An 18,293-nucleotide genomic window follows, 5' to 3' on the forward strand; every position below is an offset into this window, starting at 1 on the left:
CCAACATTCTTCTGTCAATGGTTGTTAAGTAAGTAGTTGTGATTTTGGTGTTCTTGAAGGCGAAGTTGCAAATCATAGCAAATAGATGGGGAAACAATGGAAACAATGACTGACATTATTTTCCTGGACTCCAAAATCACTGCAGATGGTGATTGCAGCCATGAAATTAAAAGACGCTTGTTCCTTGGAAGAAAAGCTATGACAAACCTAGAAAGCATATTAAAAAGCAGAAACATTACTTTACTGATAAAGGTCCATCTAGTCAAAGCTATAGTTTTTTCCAGTAGTCATGTATGGATGTGAGAGTTGGACCCTAAAGAAGGCTGAGTGCCGAAGAATTGATGGTTTTGAACTGTGGTGTTGGAGAGTCCCTTGGACTGCAAGGAGATCAAACCAGTCAATCCTAAAGGAAATCAATTCTGAATATTCATTGGAGGGACTGATGCTGAGGCTAAAGCTACACTACTTTGGCCACCTGATGCGAAGAGCCTGCTCACTGGAACAGACTCTGATGCTGGGAAAGATTGAAGGCAGGAGGAGAAGGGGACGACAGAGGTTGAGTTGGTTGGGTGGCATCACTGACTCAATGGAAATGAGTTTGAGCAAGCTCTGGGAGATTGTGAAGGACCGAGAAGCCTGGCATGCTGCAGTCCAGGGAACTGCGAAGAGTCAGATCCCACTGAGTGATTGAATAATAACAACTACCGCATCAAAACAAGCCTTGACTCCAAACCCCATCTAAGATCAAAATAATCCTTGGCCCCAAACTCCATCTAAGATCAGCAGACTTCTCTGCAAAGAGAGATTATATCTAACCAGTTAACTCTTTCTTACTTAAGTAATGAATTCAGCTTTTCATTTCAGTTATTGAATACTGATACCTTCCATCCACAATACAAAATAACAGCTCTTAGTAACCTAAGATCAAAAGTAATCTTTCTTAGCTTGATGAAAGAAACGTGCTAGATCTTTAGCAAATATCATACTTCGTGGTGATACAGTGGTGGCATCTTTTTTAAAGATGGAAATAAAATCACCTGCCCTCACTATTTAAGTGTGAAAGCAGGGCAGTATGATGAGACAAAAAATAAGAAATTCATATTGGAATTGTCATGTTTGACAGGAAATGACTGTTGATTAGGAAAATCCGAAAGAATCCATTTATATACTGTTATAACCAAAAAGAAAGTTCAGTAAGGTTATTGAATGCAAGCTCAACACAGTAGTAACAACATTAGGTGTATTTGTTAACCTTTATTGAAGGTTTTTAATGTGCTGGGCACCATTCTGAGAGCTTTGCAGGTTTTATTTAATCCAGTACTCACAACAACCCTTTGGAGAAAGTACTGTTGTTTTCCCTAGTTAAGAGGTAAGATACTGCAAGACTGAGTACATTTCCAAGAGCATCTGGCTTGTACATGATGAGTTTGAGATTTGAACTCAAGGAAATCAATATATAACATAATATTAAAACATCAATATATAATATAATACATTATGCTCTTAACTACTGTGATGGTGGTCTGCAAGCTTTATATTCATAGGTTGAGTAAAAAAGTTTGAGCAGTCATCCCATATATATATATATGTATATATATATATATATATATGGAAACACCCTATAAATATATATGTAGGATATATATATATATGGAAACACCCTATATATATGTATATATAATGTTCAAATAATTTTTAAATAATAAAAGACAGAAATGTTTAAAGGAAAAGATAAACAATACTTTTAAATAAATTCTATTTGAAAATAAAATTTTATTTTTTTAGCGGCCAAAATATTCTTTTAGCACTCCCAAAACTAGTACTGAATATATGCAAGCAATGTAACTGAATATATGTCTTCTGATTTTTTTTAATGTGTAGATTTGACAGTATCAGACCATCCATTTGTTCTACCACCAAATTCAGTTTCTTTTGACACAGGAGTAGCATCTGTGAGAATAACTGGACTGGGGAAGCTGATACAGGCAAACTGTGGAGTTACATATATTATTTAGATCTTTTAAAAATAAGGGTATATTCATTATTACTCATAGAATTAAAGAAAACTCCAAAAAAAAAAAACACACAAAAAAAAACCCAACCTTCAGTTGATTCCTGTTGCTCTTAGGATAAAGACAAACATTCTTGATCTGGCCCCTGATTGCCTTTCTTGTTTCCCTGAAACCTCCAAGTTTTCTTACTCTGCTTTTCAAACACACTGGTTTCCTGTTCCTTCAACAGGTGATTTTTCCACCCACTCCCTGATTAAGGATTTTTACATGCTCTCTTCCTTCTGGGTATTTTTCTCCCCCATATCCATACTTAACCCCAACTCTTCTTTATCCCTCCGACATCACTTTTCCAGGAAAGCCTTCCTAGTCACAGCAGCAGAGATCCAATCTCTGTGATGGCTCCTTTCACTTAGCAGAGATTATAATTATACTTTGATATGGACATGGGTCTTTATTTGATGAATATCTTTCTTATCAGACACTAGGTTCCACCAGGCAAGAGCCCTCTGTTTTGTTTACTACTGTGTCTTCAGACACTAGCACCATACTGGAACATTTGGTAGAGTTTCAGTAAATACTTAATGAATTCAGGGTTGAATGAATTTGTTCTCTTTTTGTGATGCCAGCCTGGCTGTAGCAGGGTTAACAACACATTTCTTTTGTGTGTGTGCCAATAAAACATTATTTGGAAAACAAGATAATGGGCCAGATTTGTAGTTTAATAATCTCTGATACTGGACTAGGAAATGGCAACCCACTTCAGTATTCCTGCCTGGAAAATTCCATGGACAGAGGAGCCTGGAGGGCTACAGTCCATGGGGTCACACAGAGCTGGACATGACTGAGCAGAGCACACACACACACACACACACACACACACACACACACACACACACACACACACACACAGTCTGTGATACAGAGACTTCTAGAATAGTTGGAAGGGTGGAGAAAACTTTGGAACCTCAGTAGCAGAAACAGTCTGATCAAGGTACCACAGCCGCAGCTAGACTACCACCGTGGTTGAATTCTGACTCATCATCTTAACAACCCATTTCTACACTTGCTCCCCTCCCTTGATAACTGGAGAAGGCATCTGCAGATGCTCCCACACCCCTGGATGTTGGCTGGATACTGTACCACCTCTCTTGCCAGCTTCCTCTCACTCCTCAGGCCATGGTGGAGGTGACCAGACAATGACCAGCTGTAGCAGTGTGGGTCTTAGATTTGAGAAAGGAGGCATTGGAACAGGACTCATTGATGTCTGAGTGCTTCGGAAAAAATAGACTTGCTCAGTTGGTGCTGTCTGCATTTGTTTTGCCCAGGAAGCAGAGCCCAAGATAAGGACTGAAGGTGAATGTAGTTTATTTGGGAAATAAACACAGAAGTAGGAGCAAGGGGGCAGAGAAAGTGGATGGGAAGGAAGAAAAAGCCTATATAAAGACGCGTTATCAAGGTTGCTGCTGTTGGCAACGGGACTCCATTTGGCTGGGATTTCTGAGAAGTATAAAAAAATGCTTTCTAGAAATATCTGGATTTCCCTGGTGGCTCAGACGGTAAAGCGTCTGTCTACAATGTGGGAGACCCGGGTTCAAGCCCTGGGTTGGGAAGATCCCCTGGAGAAGGAAATGGCAATCCATTAGGGAATTCATCTGTAGGCTCCCATCCTCCTGTGATTAAGAGCAATCCCATGGACATCAGCTCCTCTGCAATTCCAGTCTACACAGCTTGTCAGATGGCAACCCGAGTGCCGCCCATGGGCGTTCCATGATGGTCCTGGGGGTAGCAGTGAACAAGTGGCTCTGATTTGTGATTGCAACCCAGCCACCAGGAAGAAACCTTCTAGCGCAGCACCCTTCATACAACAGACACGCAGAATAGGAAATGAAGATGCTAGATTAAGACACTCTCCCTGTGACGATGATTGCGGCTGTGCTCAAATCGACAATTTAAGTTGGCAGCGCTGATGGCTACAGAGCAGGCTGCCCAGCATGTCTCGCCACCATGCATTGATTTTAGTTCTCCCACGAGCCTCTTGACTTCCTTCTCCTCCTGTATCAATGGCAGTGACAAGTCACAAGCGTCCCGGTGAATAAGGTCAAGAGGAATAAAGAGAAGCTATTTCCTGCCCAAACTTCATATCCTTCATGCGCGATCGCACGCTGGTGGCTGACAGCTACTGCCAAACTGAGGGCGAGCAGGGGCTGAGCTCTCAGACAGACTCAACCTGTAACATGGCCGAGCATCCTCTCACTCACATCTGTAGCTCTGTTCTTTCCTGTCTCCTGTAACCTCCCTGCCCTCCCCTGCCCCCATAGCTGTCTGATTGCAAAGACAGCAGAACCATCACATTCCTGGATTTAAAGATCACCCAATGACACTCCCAGGCTCTGGCCACTGTTGGTCAGCTTGCTCACTGCCCATCTCACGGCCCCACCTCCCCCCAAATCTCGTTAGCCCCCATGGGACCAGGAATCCTTCAAAAAGCAGGTTTGCAACCTGTTAGTATTTGCAAACAATTATGGGGATCTCCCTCCCACTCTCTCCTCTGCTTCTCATTTGATGAGTATTAAAAATCACAAACCCACCCCTTGCCCTCAGGGGATGAATGTACTTGAATCTTTCTGCAAGCAAGAAGTCCTCTTCCTTCAGGCCACAACATTTGATAAAGAAATGAATCCTTGATGTTATTAATTCCCTCAGCTAAGATCTTGTTTAATAACTGTATTGTCAGTGATAGATCTGAAGAGGTAGGGTGTGAGTGTGCATGTGTGTGTGTGTGAGAGAGAGAGATGGGGGTGAGGGAGGGATGGGGAAGAAGGGTTGGGGGGAGGGGAGGGTAATTTGATTGTGGCCTAGAGATTAGGCAGGCTGGCATTACAAAGCACCTCTTTATCCAGGGCTGGAGCTCCAGCGTGACAAATGACTGCCTCTCCCCCTCCCCCGTTCACCATCTGATTAGGCCCAAGCCAGCCAATCACAGCGGATGATTTGGAAAATATTTCCTCCTTGACATTCTGAAGAACAATCCCTTGCTGAGGAAAAAAATACATTATAAAATAAATGGAAAAGCATCCATCAGCTGGGAAAATGTATTTTACTGGTTGGAGGCAAGTGATGTTTTTATTTAAATGGGACCAAAGACAGGGAGGTTTGATTTTGCACTAAGATACCAAAACAGAGCAGAGAAGTATTTGCATTGAGGTTGTTACCCACCAACCTGGCCCAGATGGTAGTATTATACAGCAAGAAGGGCCAGTGGATAGTTATTAGTAAGGCAGGCACTGCAAGGTGGCCCATAAATTACCTGTCCAATTTGGTGTGATTTGGATAAAAGTACAAAAGTAATTTCATGGCCAGCAGATGGTCTCTTCCTCTCTTCCTCTTTCTCTCCTTCATACACACACATACACACCCTCCTCAGTTGAAAAAATGGTCAAACTGCAGAAGAGGGAAGCCTTTCCCTTTTGAAATGCATCTCAGCCAGGGTTGTAGGGACTGGCTTGCAAGCTTTCATACCAGAGAGGAAGCAGGCCTGGCTTCTAAATCCTTGCAGGGCCTAGAATCTACCAAGACAGGGTAGGTTCTGCCATGACCCAGACCTGCTCGATGAGGTCTTGAAACATTTATCAGCTCATCCTCCCTCTTCCCCCCAGCTCCCACAGCATAACCTTCTCCCCTCTTCCTGTCCCCCAAGATAAAGCAATAGATGTGTTTATATGACTCATAGGTCTGTGAACTCAATCCAGAGGGTAAATAACTCACTGAATGAATGAGATATGTCATTTCCAGGCTATAAAAATAATTCACGGCCTCACCTTTTCCTAATGGGGCTTCATGGCCTGGTGCTTTCATGTCTGCCCACTGCAGCTGCTGCCTCTGCAGAGTCCCTTCAGGTCTGCTGGTGTCTGTGGTGAAAGATGAAGGGCTTAAGATGCTCTGAATAGCACTTGTCTCCTCCCGGGTATTGAAAAAAGAAATATATTTCTTTCTATAGGGACTTTTTTTTTTTACTCATGAATTAATAACAAAATGCAAATATACTATAGTTTTGTTTTGTTTTGTTTTTTTCCCTTTCTTAGTTAAAGGACAGAAACTTCCATGAATGAATGTGTATATTGCTAACCTGAACTGGTTCTTGGCAAAATTTTGAGAAAAGCTATTGCTCAGTCGCTTTAGTTGTGTCCAACTCTTTGAGACCCCATAGACTGTAGCCTGCCAGGCTCCTCTGTCCATGGAATTATTCTCCAGACAAGAATACTGGAGTTGCCATTTCCTACTCCTGGGGATCTTCCAGGGATTGAACCTGTATCTCTTGAGTCTCCTGCATTGGCAGGCAGATTCTTTACCACTGTACCACCTTGATTATCAGTTGCTTTCTCCTCTCTTTCTCACCTTCCATTTGGCCACCTCCCTGCCCCCATACCAGGCTCAGCATTGAGCACAGACATAGACCCACACGCTCACATGGCCAAAATCTCAGTTCACATACACCCCTGCCCCCCATTCAAATCACCCACTACCCTTTCATAAGGGTAAGAATCCGCCTGCCAATACAGGAGACAGGAAATGAAGGTTTGATCTCTGGGTCAGGAAGATCCCCTGGAGGAGGAAATGGCAACCCAATCCAGTATTCTTCCCTGGGAAATCCCATGGACAGAGGAGCCTGGGGGGCTATAGTCCAGGGGGTTGTAAGAGTCAAACATGACTGAGTGACTGAGTATACAGGTACCCTTTCATAAATTGGTCGATGTTATTGCCTCACTTAAAGTCTGCCCACTTTCCTAGGACACCTCAGAAAGCCAGACCATTCAAAATTCCTTCCACCCATCCAGAGTCAACTCAATCATCAGTTTGGTTGTATCTGCCTTCTAACCTTAGATCAGGAAAGACTCTCTCTCCAACTTCCTGAAATACACCCAGCACCTACCTCCAGTGTTCTAGTTTGGGTAAGTTACTCCCTCAGCACCTACCTGCAACATTTCTTCACTCTTCAATTTTTCAGACATATAAGTGTTTTACTATTTCCTCATCAGCTTATTTTTTACAGGTTTCTGAGTTCCACTAGAGGCAAGACACATGTCTGCAATTATACGAACACACACTCTCATCCAAAAATATGTCATTGCACAGAGTTGGTGTTTTGTAAATTTTTGCTAATACATCTTAGCAATTTCAAGTCCTCTGAGAGGCCCTGGAAGAAGCTATTTAGAGGCAGACAAGAGTTTGAAATCAGACCAAAAAAAAAAAAAAAAAAAAAACCCCAAACAAGGGCATTAGCATTTGGCAAGTTCTGTAACCACCCTGATGCTTGGTATTCTTATGTTAAACAGTGATAATAAGGCCTTGTGTTGGGTGAGTGTAAGCATGAATAGGATGGGGTGCGTAAGAAGCAGGCAGGGTGGCTGGCACATGGTCAGCCCTTAATAAAATATGGCTAGTAGAAGTCACATTGCCTTGGTGTTTTGGTCCTCATGGGTCACACTCGCCACTGACTCAGGACTTTGTTCAAGTATTACTAGGTGGGGTGTTGTCTCTGGCTTTATTTCATTGCCCAAGCCTCCCCCAAGCTGCCGGTTCTCAGCAGGGCTCTCTGCACATGCTCTCCCAGGTGCCCACTCTTCCTTTCCTCTCTTCCTAATTTTGCCTTTGAAAATCAGTCACACAAGCACTGTGTCCCTTCTTTCGAGGACACACAGGAAAAATTAAATATTTGAAAACCTTTCATTCATGACATCAGTCCAAAGGGTATCAAACAAGCGAAGGGGTGGGGGTAGGGGCAGGCACTATAGCACCTGTGCCTGGTAACCATCTCCCTAGCAACAGAGGTCCCGGTGGCCAGTGGAGGTTCTTTAGAAGCACTAACAGAGTTTTTGTTTCCAAAGCATGTCTGCTTCTCCCACTTTTGATTAATCAACATTAGCTCTTTTAGTGCGTGTTTAAGTGAAATAATAGATTGCTGCTCAACCAGTTGAATGGCAGAGGTTTTGATGACTCTCATGAAGAAAAGGCAATACAAAATAGTCTACAACGGATTTCTTTTTTTGAAAGGGAAAAACTTAAAAACCTCTCTTTCTCCTGTTGCCTGGATTCTTGTAAACAATTATGTTTAGAACAATGATCTTTTGAATCATGAACCATTCCCCCTACCTCACCAAAGCTTTAGAATGGTTGACTCTTTTCAGCTTTTTCTTCTGCTTCAAACACTTAAAGCTCTGCAAATACAATCCATGCTTGGCTCACAAGAGCAGCACAGCACAGTGTCCAGTCACCTCCCAGTGATTCTTCCGATTCTTTTTGAGATTCTGACAAATACTTTGGACTGTGCTTTTTGTTTTCTGGCAGGAAAGGTTAAAATGTGTTTTCACAGGTAGAGATTTTTTCTCTCTCTTCCTTTGGACTCCTTTCCTCAGCCTCTGAAAGTTCCTAGAATTTCGTGACACCAGGAATTTGTCTGTTCCTCCTCTTCTCCGTTTTGTGTTGGGGCTAGAATTCTTGACCTGTTCTAATATATACCTAAGGTCCTTGTCTACATTTGACTAAGGTGTTTAAAACAAACGGAGGGACTCCATTAAAATGTGTCATCCCTTAGTTTCTGACTTTTTCCTCTAAATCCCTAAAAATTTGAAAATGTTAAAATAAGAAAGTGGAGTCAGTTCTGCCGTGTATTCATTTCTAAATACTCACAGGATAATTCTTGACTTTTATGTCAAAAGGGTCACTCATTTTGCCTGGCAAGGAAGAACACGAAAGAAGTCACATGCTTGATTTCGTATTGCTCACATGTGCTGAAAGTACATTTACTTTTGTCTTGCACACATACTCATTCTAAAGATGATTCACAGAACAGATTGACAATGAAATTCTTTCTAGGGTTTAGAAAGGATACTAAAATTAGGGGCAGCTCTAGGAGCAAGCAGCAGGTCTTTCATGGACTTCTAAAAGTCACCACAAGGTGGCAGACCAACACAATAGAAAGAAAGGAATTAAGTCCCAGGGGGCCAACCCCTAGTCTCTGCTAATGGCTTGATTTTCCACTTACAAGCAAGAAAATGCCATGGAAACTTTTGTTTTCCTCTTGGAGTGAAGGAGGAGAGCGAGGGATGGGGGAGGCACCAAGCCCCCTTCCACTGTGTGTTGTACGTTGCCCCTAAGCTACATCTGGACATATAAGTCACCCATTGTACTTTCACTTTTCACTTTCATGCATTGGAGAAGGAAATGGCAACCCACTCCAGTGTTCTTGCCTGGAGAATCCCAGGGACGGGGGAGCCTGGTGGGCTGCCGTCTATGGGGTCGCACAGAGTCGGACACGACTGAAGTGACTTAGCAGCAGCAGCATTGTGGAAGCCTAGCATTTTCTGATTTTAGCAACAGCACCGTTCTGAGCAGAAAAGAACCAGTATGTTCTGTTCAGCTTAAAACCAACTAAAATCACAAGTAAAGAGAAGGAAGAAAGTCATTTTCACAGAGAGGGGAAAAAATCCGTGGAGTTGACTTAGACAGCAGTCCTGAGCAAGAAACGAGACCCTAACAGGTTGCTGGTTCCAGATGCCAATGAATGCTCACCTGTAACTGTTCTGCTTCTAAGATGCAAAACCACATCAGAGTGTTTTACCTTAAAACCTCATCTCTGCTCACAGCCCCTCCTGCTGACACCTGGACCCTAAAATAATCACCTTTTATTACTCTTGCTTTTCAATCTAGGCAATTGCTTGAGATTCCACAGAACCTGCTTAGGAACGGTGCACCCCTGCCTATCTGAATGAGACCACTTCTGGGCATTCAAGCGGCTGTGTTCTAGCTCAGCTGAGCTGATGCCTCAATCTGCCACCTCCTGCATTCCCTAGCTCGTGGGTCTCCATACAAAGTGCCTTCAGACCATGTGCACCAGGATCTGTCTAATCTCATTAGATTTCTCATTTTCAGCATAATACTGTCATGGCGCTGTGCACCAGTGCCCCAGATTAGTGGCTTGTCAGAACTGGTGCCCCACTAATGAGCTAATCCAAATAATACTCAAATCCCAAATCAGATTTAAGACGATCCAGTCTGGGTAGAATTAGGGAGTGAGCAATACTGGCTGAAAGAACAAGCTTTCCTTTTCTTTGTTTTGCCTTAAATGAACATAGGTGGAGTGCTGTCAAACTCTAGAGTTTTTTTTTTTTTTCCTTTGCACGACATTAACTGCCATTACACAATTGGGAATAATAAACAGAAAGGAGTACATCTGTATGGATTGGTATAAATTTACCTTAGAGGATTAGAAAACACACATCCACACACATATGCGAGGTTAATATATTCAGCAGATCCGTGTCCTTCACAGCTTCTAGTTTTCCTGACTTTCCTGTGAGTTTGGCCTGAAGACCTTGCAGATTTTAAATCTGATGTATTTCAATGGTGACCTTAGGGTGCAGGGTTAGGTCAAAAAAAAATTTTTTTAAGCTTATTTCTTTCCTTATTTTCCCTCAGGGTAAAGCTGGGCTCCAGAAATTCCAAAATGCATAATAGCAAAGTTAAGGTCAGACCCCGAACAAAGGAGCTAGGCAAACAGAATGCAATGAGAATCACTGATGTTTCAGGTGTTCTTGAAAAATGAAGCCTTAGCTTATAAATGGATGCTTAAATGGTTTCTTATTTCTGTACTTGTGCAACGTTTCTGAGAATGAAAGAAATTATTTCCTGTTGGTCACAGGGCAGTTATTATGATGGCCGAGTGGGCCAGCACAGAGCAGGAGGAGGGTGAGCTGTCCTGCACTCTCTTCCAAAGCACAGCAACCCATGTGGCATCGCTACCATGGAGTCTCCCATCTTGCTGCTGGATGAAGCCCAAAGAATGCAGTTAAACTTTCTGAGTCAAGTTCAGCAAAGCATGGCTGTTTGCTGTTGTGTTTTGATTCATAAATCCAATGGATCTGATATAGGAATGGTACTTTCAGAATCCAAACATGGGCCATTCCATACTTTGATATTAGTCCTCAGCTCAGTGCTTTGTCATCAGTGTATAAAAGACAAGTTCTCAGAGTCGTCTTCTGTTTCCTATCAGATTTCATCATTTTTCATATATTTGTCATTTCCATCAAACACTGTGTGTTCAGTTTTATAACTGCTAGCATTTTTAGGTGATAAGCTACCAAAAGGAAGTCTGGTTTTAGAGTTTTGTGCTTAATAGAGTCATCATATTCCCAGGTGGTGTGAGTGGTAAAGAACCCGCCTGCCAATGCAGGAGACATAAGAGACACGGGTTCGATTCCCAGGTTGGGAAGATCCCCTGGAGGAGAAAATGGGAATGCACTCAAGTATTCTTGCCTGGAGAATCCCATGGATAGAGGAACCTGGAGGGCTACAGTCCATAGGGTCGCACAGAGTCGGACATGACTGAAGTGACTTAGCATGCATATTTTATAACTGATGTGAGCTTGCTTTCACTGACCTCAAACGTGACCACGTCACACAGTCACACAAATACTGAACTACTACCTGGACCTCAGGGTGCCTGTCCAGTGCCTGTGCAAGAGACAGAACCTGTGTGGTTGCCTGCTCTTTCCTCTATTGTCACATTTTGAAACATACAGAATTCTGCTTGTTCCTGCATCTTAATTAGGCCAAGAGCCACCTCCTCCCTCTTTGGCTGGATGATCAGTCAAAGGGATCTGATTTTATTTATTTCCCTATTTGACAACAGAGGGGAAGACCACCAAAAGAAATGAAAACATGTCTCCACAAAGACTTATACTTCAATATTCAGGCCTTATTCATCACAACCCTGAATCGGAAGTAGCCCAAATATCCATCAACCTGCAAACGGGTAAATAGATTGTGATGACATTCCTACAAGATACTACCCAACAGTTCAAAGGAACAGATTGCTGGAACATGCAGCAGTGTAGAACTGAAAGAGGCCAGACTCAAAAGGCTGCACTCTACCGTTCCGCTCAGATAAAATACTAGAAACTAGAAACTGGCAAAGTCAAAATAACTGAAATCAGGCCATTGGTCATCCATTCGGAGGTGGGGGTGAGAAGTCAGGAAGGAGACTGACTCCAAAGGGGCAAGAGGAAACTTCTGGGTAGACTGAAACATTCTGAACATTACTGTAGTGATAATTACACGAAGGTCTACACTTGTCAAAACTCGCCAAATTGTATCGTGTATAGACTACATTTCAATCACAACACAGTTTTTAAAATCGATTTTGGATGGATACATTTTCATAATTTATAAAACTGTCATAAAAGGCAAGCACAATAGCTAGAGTGAGCCATCTTATGGGCTTTGCCTACAGCACATGAGCTTTCACGTTGCAGCTGGAGTTGAAGAAAATCAGAATGATATACTGTAATGAGAAAGCAAGTTGGGATCCGTAATAATGCCACCGTATTTTGTCATGGCTCCGCAGCGTTTGCAAGTTTCCTTACCCGGTGCGTAAGGAATGTGAATCTATTCAAATTAACTTAGTAGAAGTCGATTAGGCAACAATCTAAGTTTGTTCCATTAACTGCACCCAAGGCAACGGGGCCCGCACCATCCTCTCCCCGCTCTCCGTGTACCCTGATGACTCTAGTAACCTCGGTCCACCTCCCCAGTTTATCCCGGGAGCAGGGAGCAAATTGACGATCATTTTCCTTTTTGAGTTACGACCCAGGCACATGCCTCGCCCCTGGAAGGAAGAGGCCCTGCCAATCCTCCACAACAACCAGGAGAGAAATGAGAGGCCCGCTAGGGCCCGGTTGCTTCCCTGCTGACTCTAATTACCCAGCCGGGAATTTTACAATCCCTCCTTCCCGCCCGCCCCCACATTGTAACCACGACCCTGCCGCTCTGCAGACTTTGGCTGGGTCTCTCTTTTGTGTGCCCACTGCTGCCGAGTGGATGGGGCTCCTAATGAGCTTTGACACTAATGGAACTGTGAGACAGTGTGATTATGGATCCTTCCCCCCACGCAGCACAGACCTGGCAGGAAATGACCCGAGAGTCTGCACCCTTCCACCCCCCCAGTGAATTCTGTTGAAACCATCTTCAGCCGCCAGCTGGAGCGCTACCCACCCCACCCCCACCCTTCCCTCAGTCTAGTTTCCTATCTCTCCATCATCCCGCAGGTGGCTGAAAATAAGATTTTATGGCCTGACGCCTGGTGGGGTGGTTGACAGCCCTGGAGAACTTCTCTAATTCGGGGGGAGGGGGTGCGTGGAGCATGGAGGTGAGGTGGGGAATAGAAACTGGAGCCCATAAAAACAAAGACTTTCCCCTGCTTGCCTTTTAAAAAGCCTTCTGAGGAGGAAGGGAGCAGGGAAGGTACGGTTGTTTTCTATTAGATGCTTAACAACGTGTGTAAGTGGAGGTAATTTAAGAAAAAAACAACATGTGCTTCTGTAATTTCCATGTTGCGTGTGGTACAGGTGTAAGGGACTGGGGGCTAACTATTGAGCTGTGAGCTAATTATAGGGAGAAACAGCTGTTGTCCTCTAATGAGGAGACAGAGCCTCGGAGTCTGCTCCGCGAGGGGGCCTGAGGAAGCCTGTTGCAGGGCGCTGTGCGGAGATTGCCTCTTCGTCACAAAATACTCCCTGCCACACACTTGCTCACGGGCCGCTTCTGACATCCACTCCAGCAGGTGATGAGTAATTTTCGCCCGACTGTGTCTGGAGAGAGGGCTATGTCCCCATTTTATTAAACTCGGTGCTCCTTTTATTTTTGTTTCCCAAGTGTACGGCTCCTGACCCCAGCTGTGTGTTACCAGGGTCCCTTTTCTCCCCCCCCTTGAGTTCTTTCTGTTCATTCCCATTTTCCTGTGTTTCCAGGACAGTCAGATATTCCCAGAGCTGTCAGCTATTTATCGTGTGATGTAGAGGCTCGGCTAGACCACACTTTCTGTTTCTCGGTGCTGCGTTTTTCTCCCCAAGGTCCCATAAATGTGACCAAACATCTCTTCAATGACCCGGCAGGTAGAGTTTAGAGGGTCTGCTGGGGAGTAGCTGTGCGACTTCCCACTTAGATTTCATCCCAAACAAATAGGGGAAGTGTTTCTTTAAACTTTTTAAAAATTAAATGTATTTTTCTTTTTTGTTGACGTCCAGTTGGTTTACAGTGTTGTGTGGGTTTCAGGTGTACAGCAAAGTGATTCAGTTACATAAACATGTATAATTTATTCTTTTTCAGATGCTTTTCCCTTATAAATTATTATAAGATATTGAGTATAATCCCCTGTGCTATACAGTAGGTCCTTGTTTATCTTATATATAGAAGTGGGTACCTGTTAACCCCAGGCTTCCCTGGTGGCACAGATGGTAAAAGAATCTGCCTGCAATGCAGGAAACCTGGGTTTGATTCCCCTTGAAGAAGAGAATGGCAACACACTTCAGTATCCTTGCCTGGAGAATTCCATGGACCAAGGAGCCTGGTGGGCTACAGTCCATGGAGTTGCAAAGAGTTGGACAGGACTGAGCAACTAAGGCACACACATCTGTTAATCCCAAACTCCTAATTTATCCCTCCCCTCCGCTCCCCTCCCCCTTTGGTAACCATAAGTTTATATCTATGTTTGTGAGTCTGTTTCTGTTTTGTAAGTCAGTTCATTTATACAATATTTTTAGATTTGGAAAAAGTAATATAAATTACCACTACTATACATGAAAAGGAAGCTAACACTTATAGATTGAGAGACATTAGAATACTATTAAGATAATAATACTATGAACCACTTTATGCCAATAAACCCAACCAGAAAAAAAGTTATTCTTGTTAAATGTTAATACAGTCTTGATGTTCATGTTGATATTGGCGTTACAAACCTCTACACCACTGCAAGGAAGGAAAGCATCAAAGTCCAAGGAAGCTGGAGAAGCAGGTGCCCTGCTCTGCTACTCAAAGCCTCATGTGCTCCTTTATGATGGATGAGGAGGAGGCAATCTAAAGGGACTGTCCACCACCCCCGACTGTGGATAAAGTATTATTTACTGTGCAACTGAATTAAAAACAAGGACTCGCTATAGCAACCACTCTAACAAGGGGCACTATTCACAGGCTGCCTTGCTGCCTGGGGTCCGGCGCCCATGAAGCACCTTTTTGAAAGCACTTGTGGGCAAACCAGTGGCATATGGGGCTTTTACAGCATGTATGAGGCGGGGCTCCTGCCATAAAAGGTTTCTCTGCAGACTGTATTGCTTTGGGAAGGGAAATGGGAGCGCCAGCAGCTATGTTTTCCTGCAGTTTAGGATTAAGGGAAATTTAATTGAAAATAAAACACAGAGGCACTGTGGTGGCCACTGAGAAAACACAAAGAGCTCTTCATGGAGCCAGGCCACCACGTGGCAGCAAGGGACACACTGCCAGCTTCATCTGCTTGCGTCCACGGGACATCCGGGGGCTGGGAACAAGCCACTTGGTGATCACCCATCCTGTGGCAACAGTTTTGGGGATCTGAGCATTCCTGAAAGAACTAGGGAAGATTCTGCAACATCACAGAGAAGGGTGTGTCTACTTAAGGTCTCTGCCATTTCTTCTCACTCCAGCAATCTTTTCTTACATCTTCCCCCTGAGCTTTCTAGAGCCTTCTTTGTTTCACATAATATCTCTGGAAATCTTTGTTTCATTGCATTTTTTTAACCTCAGGGAAAAGAATCATGCAATCTCTCTCTCCCTCTCAATGAATTTTTAAGAAGACAGATATTCATTATAACATACTCTAGGCAAAATTAGATAAGAATAAAGGGCTGAGAGGATTTTATCTTCTCAAAGACAGTGACCTGAGGTCTCTGGCTAATCTGAGTGACTCTCTTAAAGCTTACCAGGTATTAGAGATGAGCAATTCTTTTCCTGCTGTTTGTGTGTGTGTGTGTTTATCCCTTTCTATCCCCAAATAACAGCTTCTGGTATATTCTGGCATGACCTCTTCCAGCACCAAGTCTCCATGTCAAGGTGACATCTGTCTTAAGTGTCTGTTTCTCTCCTGCTTTCTTCTTTAGAACAGCAAAGTTTACTGCCAAGTATTACCACTGCTTCCTGACAGAGTCTAGCACAAAAAGCACCCTCTAGCTTATTATGGCTAAAGAATTCCAGGGGTCAGACCCCTGGTTCTTGTGTCAATTACATTAGCTGCCTTGGTTGAAAATGTCTACCTTATAAGTACTGTTTTTTCGTATCAGTCTTGATAATTTAAATTCATGCATTCTGCTGTTTTTACTCACTACCACTTCCACACCACTCAGAGACTGTCAGAGCCTAGCATGGTGTTTTGCACATATCAAACCTTAAGTGTTTTGCTGTGAATGAATGGTTGGATAGATAGAGGAATCAAAAGGTTGTTCTGCATTGGAAGACAGCAGTTTGTTTTAACCTAACTGCAGATGGAAGAAAGCAGCCTAAAACATAACTTCCTAAAGTGCCAGCTAACTTTTTCAAGGAGCTAATACATAAAGGACACTTTGATTTAACTCATATTTTGAGATGGAGAAAATAAGCACAAATAGCACAGCGAAGCATTCCTAATTTTGATAATCCTGCTTTTGGAGAAGACAGATCCCTTACAGAATACAGGCCCCAATTCCTTATCCGTAATTCCAGAATCCAGAGAGTTTTAATAAACAGAAGCTTTTCATAAGATATCTAGGAGGAACCTGGCTTGGACTGATACATAGCTATTTGGAGCTTTTGTTTGCATTTATCCTACCAAGAGGGGCTATTCACACACTTCTGCAGAAATGTTAATGTTTGATTATAGGGAGTTCCAGATGTCCCTGGAGTGTTGGGTAATAGGTGGTATGCTCACGGTATCTATGCCCTTTCTAAAATCTAAAAAATCTTGAATATCAACACATATGCCCTCAAGGGTTTCAGAAAAGGAATCAGAGATCTATATTAGCAAGATGTTGCTTTACTATGTTGAGATTTATTCAGTAACTAGAACAGATTGCCAGCAAGACATCCAGACGTCTTAAATATTGTATACAAAAGATCCTAGGGCTTAGGATTTTACAGCATTGTATTTTTGTGGAATTTGCTCAGTGTTCAAATGATCTTTCAATGAATTTGTGGGGGAGAAAGTGGTCTCCCGTCCTATTCCTCCACCATCTTAGGACTGCCCCACCCCCAGCATTGTATTTTTAAAGCACAAATTCTTCATCCAGCAAACAGATCATGGACACAGATCAGGTGTCTGCATGATCATACGGTAAAGGAAGTTGCCACCTCTCCTTTTCTCAAGGAGCTGAGTCTCCTGAATAATTTTATAAGAACTGACACAAAAATTACTTACCAGAGGCTTTAAAACATGCTTTCATTGTGGATCCATTTGAAGCTTTGCTGCTTTTAATTTTTCACCATTAAGACTTGCAAAATCCATCACACAATTCCTTAATTGCAACCACATTAACTGAGGCAGACTTTTAAAACCTGGGATGTTTTCTATCACAATGGGGACTGTCTGGGTGCTTCCATTACACCGTGTCTTCTGTGGACAAACAGCACCACTGATCACTCAGCACACCAATCAGAGATGGCAGATGCTGGTGAAGGCTTGGATCAAAGAAACTTTGAAGTTACAGCTCAAGCCCAAATACCAGCTCTGGCAGGATGCATTTCTGTTTCTAAAAAGTCACAGTTACTCCTGAAAGCTAAATGGGTTTGAAAAATTCAGCCACCAGCACCAAATCCCAAGTCAGTCTTTTCAAAGTGGGTGGAAAAACAAATGGGGAGTTCCTGAGGTGGGGAGAGGGGATGAGGGAGGAGGAAGTGAGGGGAGCCCAGCTTACTCAGTGACATTGTCTCAGACAGAAGCCTTTGCATCAGATGTTCAGGCCTTCAAAGCCCAACTTATAACTAGTTTGATGAATGTAAAAGCTACAGATTTCACTGTATCAAGAAAAACTGATGTTAAGCAAATTCTGTGTCTGGCAGTTGAACGCCATATACTGCAGTCTGGGCCATATTCATTGGGAAGCTTTGTGGTGTCCTGGCACTTAGACATGCAGAGCTTCTGGACAAAAGTGACTTCTGTGTCTGTGTTTCTGAAGCACAGAAGAGTCTTGGCGTGTACTTAAAGATTTTGGTGCACTGTGATTTGGTGATCTTTTAAGGAAGCGCTTCGGCTGGTGTTTCACTGTTTCCTATAGCAGTAATATGGGAACCCACTCCAGTACTCTTGTCTGCAGAATCCCATGGGCGGAGGAGCCTGGTAGGCTGCAGTCCATGGGGTCGTTAAGGGTCGAACACGACTGAGCGACCTCACTTTCACTTTTCACTGTCATGCATTGGAGAAGGAAATGGCAACCCACTCCAGTG

At 43.2% G+C, this 18,293-nt stretch overlaps 1 long non-coding RNA gene across 1 annotated transcript in view; it reads right to left on the bottom strand.

Moving 5' to 3' along the window:
* LOC132659329 (uncharacterized) overlaps positions 1-17,463 on the bottom strand; it is an 80,334-nt gene extending 62,871 nt beyond the window's left edge. Inside the window, exons 1-2 of the long non-coding RNA XR_009599637.1 lie at positions 17,269-17,463; positions 5,831-5,920 (exon numbers count right to left, since the gene is read on the bottom strand). This is a non-coding gene — a long non-coding RNA (uncharacterized LOC132659329). The remainder of the gene's footprint in view (positions 1-5,830; positions 5,921-17,268) is intronic.
* Between the last annotated feature and the right edge of the window lie 830 nt (positions 17,464-18,293).

This window comes from Ovis aries, chromosome 2 (genome assembly GCF_016772045.2).
Source record: "Ovis aries strain OAR_USU_Benz2616 breed Rambouillet chromosome 2, ARS-UI_Ramb_v3.0, whole genome shotgun sequence".
Lineage (NCBI taxonomy): Eukaryota > Metazoa > Chordata > Mammalia > Artiodactyla > Bovidae > Ovis > Ovis aries.